Raw genomic sequence first — 6,245 nt, 5'->3', positions numbered from 1 at the left:
AGTTGCAAAAAAAAAAAAAAAAATGGAATCTGGAATCTGAGGCTTTGCTGAGGGTAGAGGGAGGGGGACTCTGGCTTGTGTCTTGGAGGAGGTGGGAGTTGGGAGCGATGGATGCATTGAGGGGATGTTGGTTTAGTTACATAGAAGCTGTGTTCCTATGGTCTCTGCTCAAGGACACAGAAGAGCTTGACTCTGTCCAATGCTGGATTGTTTTTTTTCTTCTTCTAGCACTGAGGATGTTTCTGAATTGTAGAGGAGGAGACTGGCATGGACAGTAGGGAAGAGTTATGCAGATGGGATCCGAAGGGGCTGCTGAACTTTCAGCAAGGACTCAGCACACTTGGGTTCCGGTCTTAACTCAAGTGTGTAAGAAGTGCTCTCAATCCTTTATTCCTCCCCGTGGTGCCCCCAGTCCTTGCAGTGTGACATCCCAGCTCTCCTCATCAAGCGGTAGAGTCTATTTCCATCCTTCTCAAATATGGGCTCCCCTATGACTCTCTTGGGCCAATAGAATATGGCAGAAGTGATGACGTACCAGCCCCAAGCCTAGTCCTCAGAAGGCTTGCCTGCCTCCCTGCTGCCACCCAGACCAGCTGGCTGGCTGAGATGGTGAAAAATACATGGTCCAATTGTCCCCACCACCCAGGTGACTGTCAAACCCAGAAAAAGAGCCACCTCGCTGACCTGCAAGTGGTCTCAGACTGCGTGAGTCATCCCGGCTGAGCTCACCTAAATTTCCAGTCCATAGAATTGTGAGTGAAATACGTGGTTGTTGCTTTTAGGTCCTTAAGTTTGGGGCTGTTTTGTTGAGCAGCACTAATGGACGGTCATTTTTTAGTTGTGTGTCCTTGGGAAAGTCCCTCTTCCTGCCTGAGCTTTAGCCTCCTAAATCTGCAAAACCAGTTGGGATTAGAGGATCCCAAAGTTTTTCCAACTTGAGAAAGCTCCCAAATACCATGTGGCTGCATCTACCAGTCTGATATTTCCTCAGGAGGGACTCTAGGTCAGACACTCTTGGCTGTTACTAGGCACACCAGGGGAAATTAGTTTATCAGCTCTTCTCAAGATGAGAAGAAAATATAGTACATGTAAAGAGGAAAGAGCATTGTCTGCTTTGGGATGAAAAACAGTACCTGGGAATGGTGCCAGGGCTCTGGAAAGGAGTATGGTGAAGAGGTGACATGTATGCATGAGAAGTTTTTGGAGATGAAGTTACTGGCTGTCCGGAGGTCAGTGGAAGGGGTGTGCTTTGAATAAGCTTAAGTTTGTTGACATCAGTTATGCAGTAGTTTCTGGCCCTGGAGTCTCATCAAGGGAGGGCACCCAGCCTGTGGGCTGCATCCCAGGCCACAGACCAATATGGGCTGGTGCAGGAAGTACCCAGATAGCCTTAAGCACCGGGTTTCTCAACTGTGTTCACTGTCACACATACAGATGCCAGGTGCACACGAGACAATTCTATGGCATGCCCAAGTTGTGCACAATTCCCAGAGGTGATTGTCTAGCTTTCCCTTTGTCATTGGAGACTACAAGTACTTAGTGCAACACTGAAGAATGAGAGGTGCAGGGCTTGGCTTATGTAATCAAGGCTTAGTGTTTGTGAGATAAATGAATGGCCAATGAATAAATGAATGAACATAATTCCATGAATCAGCTCGAATCCATTCTGATTTACTCAATTTATGTGAAAAACTCAATTTTTTAATTATTTGGAATCTATTAGAGATCTGAGGATTGAGATGGTCTCCTTTAGAAATATCCCTTTGCCGGCAACTCCACCTACTAAGCTGGGGAGCGTGATGGGTGTAACCTTTCCCTGCTCTCTTGAGTTTCTGAGAAGGAAACCAAGCCATACATTTTTGTTGTCTGGCCACGCTCAGGCTCAAGCTAGTTTCTGTTTCCTACCAGCCTTTGCTGCCAAAGTCCCAACATTCCTTGCACTCAAGCAGGACTGACTCATGGCAGAATCTGGTACTTCTCTCCAGGTTTCCCTGATGCTAAGGAAGAGAGGACAGGCATTCATTGAGCACAGTCACTATGGTCAAATGCTCACACTGACACTTTTTAAAAATTGGAATATAGTTGATTTACAGTGTTATGTTAGTTTTATGTTATAGTAAATTGTACTGTATGAATCAGTTATATATATATTACATTATATATATATATATATATACATACATTAATATGGTATGCTGCTGCTGCTGCTGCTAAGTCGCTTCAGTCGTGTCCAACTCTGTGCAACCCCATAGACGGCAGCCCATCAGGCTCCCCGGTCCCTGGGATTCTCCAGGCAAGAACACTGGGGTGGGTTACCATTTCCTTCTCCAATGCATGAAAGTGAAAAGTGAAAGTGAAGTCGCTCAGTCGTAGCCGACTCTTAGCGACCCCATGGACTGCAGCCTACCAGGCTCCTCCGCCCATGAGATTTTCCAGGCAGGAGTACTGGAGTGGGGTGCCATTGCCTTCTCCGAATATGGTATAATTCACCTTATTTTAGAAGCTCTTCCCATATAGGTCATTTTAGAGTACTGAGTCAGAGAAGGCAATGGCACCCCACTCAAGTACTCTTGCCTGGGAAATCCCATGAATGGAAGAGCCTGGTAGGCTGCAGTCCATGGGGTCTCGAAGAGTTGGACACAACTGAGCGACTTCACTTTCACTTTTCACTTTCATGCACTGGGGAAGGAAATGGCAACCCACTCCAGTGTTCTTGCCTGGAGAATCCCAGGGACGGGGGAGCCTGGTGGGCTGCCGTCTATGGAGTCGCACAGAGTCGGACACGACTGAAGTAACTTAGCAGCAGCAGCAGCAGCAGCAGCAGAGTATTGAGTAGAATTCCCTCTGCTGTACATTAGGTCCTTATTAGTTATCTGTTTTATATATAGTGGTGCATATATGTCAATTCTAAACTCCTAATTTATCCCTCCCCCCTCGCTCTCCCCGCTACCCCGGTAACCATAGGTGTGTTTTCTACACTTGCAGGTTTATTTCTATTTTGTAAATACGTTCATCGGTGCCATTTTGTGCTGGCATCTTGACATCAGAAGCCCAAGGATTCTCTAGGTGGACTGACTAGAGCAGGGTGTTGGGCCAGGTGGAAGCTCTGGATGACTGGCAGTAGGGATACAGGGGAAAAAGTATATTTTATTTGAGTTGACTCTCACCTTCCCTTTTAGCACCCTCACCCCTTCACAGTCCGTTTCCCTCTCCCCCACCGTAGGTTGCCATGGTTCTACAGCATCTTTGAACCAACACCATTGTTGCTGTTGTTGTTCAGTAGCTCAGTTGTTTCTGACTCTGTGACCCCATGGATTGCAGCACACCAGGCTTCCCTGTCCTCCACTATCTCGCAAAGTTTGCTTGAACTCATGTTTGTTGAGTTGTGATGATGCCATCTAACCATCTCATCCTCTGTCGCCCCCTTCTCCTCCTGTCTTCAATCTTTCCCAGCATCAGGGTCTTTTCCAGTGAGTCAGCTCTTCACATCAGGTGGCCAAAGTACTGGAACTTCAGCTTCAGCATCCGTCCCTCCAATGAATATTCAGGGTTGATTTCCTTTACGATTGACTGGTTTGATCTCCTTGCAGTCCAAGGGACTCTCAAGAGTCTTCTCTAGCACCACAGTTCGAAAGCATCTGATATAATTATTATATCTGTGTCCTGTGACTGACTTCATGGCTATAGGGAAAGGCTCACACTTATTCATTTTTGTATCCACCCAGCGCCTAACAGATTGCCTTGTACACAGAGTCTGCTGCTGCTGCTAAGTTGCTTCAGTCGTGTCAGACTCTGTGAGACCCCAGAGATGGCAGCCCACCAGGCTCCCCCGTCCATGGGATTCTCCAGGCAAGAACACTGGAGTGGGTTGCCATTTCCTTCTTTAATGCATGAAAGTGAAAAGTGAAAGTGAAGTCACTCAGTCCTGTCTGACTCTGAGCAACCCCATGGACTGCAGCAAACCAGGTTCTTCCGTCCATGGGATTTTCCAGGCAAGAGTACTGGAGTGGGGTGCCATTGCCTTCTCCGGTACACAGAGTCTAATAAGTGTTAAAAGTGAGTGAGCTATTTCAGAGCAGAGGGGGCTCGATAACATCCTAGAACCCCACACTATTGGTCCTCCTCTCTCTGTATAAATGTGGAACTGTCCTTAGGTGACAGATGCCTTATGTGAGGGGCAACTTCTAGAGCCAGATGAGGAAGATGCACGTGTAAACTGGTCAGTGTAACAGGGCAGGGGATGAGGAAGATGGGGGTAGCTGGGGTAGGTGTACTCTGCTTAAGACATCCAGATCCACTTCTTTCAAAAACACTTCTGGCTGAAAAAGTGTGTCTGAGGTCTTCCGTGTGTGACTGCTGCTTCAAGGTCAAACCTTAACTCTCCATCTCTGGGGAAACCGGGACTTTGCTGGAGTTTTGCCAGCAGCTGCAAGGCCAGGTGGCACAGCATGGACTCGGAGTCAGAAGACAAGCATTAGTCTTGATTCTAGTCGTATGATATCCGGGATGGGCATTTCAAATCGTTGTGCCTCAGCTTTCACGTATGCAGAATGGGTGTGGGAATGACGAAATAGAAAGGTGGATGCACTTTGTAAAATGTAAAAAACCACAATACAAACACAGGGCATTGCTCTTAGCCTTCTTGGTAGAACACTCTATGGCTTCTCCTTTTAGAAGTGGCCCTGCTCTGGTCTTGCCGTCAGTGAAGGACCAGTCAGGGTGTGGTGTGCCAGTTTCCATCCCACAAGTCCCACCCCTTGTCCCCTTGCTGATCCAGGAGCAAAGTAGAACACGGCATTTCTGAATGAGGCTGACAGTTCACCAAGCATGAAAACCCACCCAGTTGTGACTCAGAGTTTTGGAGGCGCAGATAGAATTAAGGAAATGTTAATGTATTCGCATGGCTTTGCCTCCTGCCTACACAGGCATAAGCAGTAAGGTGGGAGGATGTAGCGGGAAAGGGGACCAGGAGATGGTGAGTTGTGCCAATAGAATCTGAGGGTGGGGGTGCTTGTGGGGACGTCAGGGTCCCAAGGCTGCCTGGCTGCTACAGCTGGGTCTGAGATCCTCAGGGGACAGGAAGGGATGTGCTGGCATCTGGTCTCTGCCAAGCAAGTCTGCTGCCCGGAATGCAGTATCAGCTTGGGTACAGGGCTAGGGCAGAGGGGCCCCAGGGTAAATGTGCGTGCCCACACAGGGGATGGAGGTATGGGGGACGCGAGCTGGATAACCCAGAGCTGTCTGCCTTGGTGCTGTGGCTTGTCAATGGCAAACAGCCATTTAGAATCAATGTCTGTCCCAAATGAAGCCCCTGAATGTTGTATGCTTAATCAGATCTATCTGTCTATCTGTGCATTTATGCAAGGAGCTGGTTCCCCAGGGCACAGCAGCCAGTATGCTACCTCAGCGTGGAACAATCCCCTGGGAAGCTGTCTCTTCCTGCCCCCCCCTCCTTCTAGGGGGCTCCAGGACCAAGCCCCGAGGGGCTGGGATGAGGGGCTGACAGTTTGATGGGTGTATGTAAGAGCCGCCTTGTATCACTGGCTCTGTTACTTCACTTTTCATTTCTGAATGCAAGGGTCTGTTGTAGCATTTGCCAAGTACCGACTGGGTGCCGCTGAGGATGTCAGAAAGGTAGTCCCCTCTCCTAGGCTCACAGACTACCTGGAATCTAAACCAGTGACCTCCCCCCAAAAAACTCCCCCTTCCATTAGCATCTGGCTGTGGGAGGTGCCCAACAAAAGTTATTATCAGAAAAAAGATGTTCTTCTTAATATCCAGACAGATCTAGGGGTGGTCTTTGTTCAGTTCAATTATGATCTGCTGGGGGACCCCTGGCTTCCCAGCTGGCACTAGTGGTACAGAACCTGCCTGAAATGCAGGAGACATAAGAGACCTGAGTTCAATCCCTAGCCCCTGGAGGAGGGCGTGGCAGCCCACTCTGGTATTCTTGCCTGGAGAATCCTGTGGACAAAGGAGCCTGGTGGGCTACAGTCCATGGGGTTGCAAAGAGTCGGATACGACTAAAGTGACTTAGCATGCACGCATGGCGGGGGACCCCTGGGTACCACTTGAAAGTATGGTGACTGAACCTTTGGGTTCTAAGGATGAAGGATTTGAGCAGCAGTGGCTTCCTTGTAGAGCAGAGGGCATCAGGAAATGACATGCATGCTTGTCCTGGGAACTTCTATTATGTTCCTCCCTCTGACAACCTCAGCACTGTCCAGCTGAACCCCCACAGGAAG

The sequence above is a fragment of the Bison bison genome, unplaced genomic scaffold, assembly GCF_000754665.1.
Source record: "Bison bison bison isolate TAMUID 2011002044 unplaced genomic scaffold, Bison_UMD1.0 scf7180017864518, whole genome shotgun sequence".
Classification (NCBI taxonomy): domain Eukaryota; kingdom Metazoa; phylum Chordata; class Mammalia; order Artiodactyla; family Bovidae; genus Bison; species Bison bison.
The sequence above is the reverse complement of the archived record's forward strand: the minus strand, read 5'-3'. Positions refer to the sequence as shown.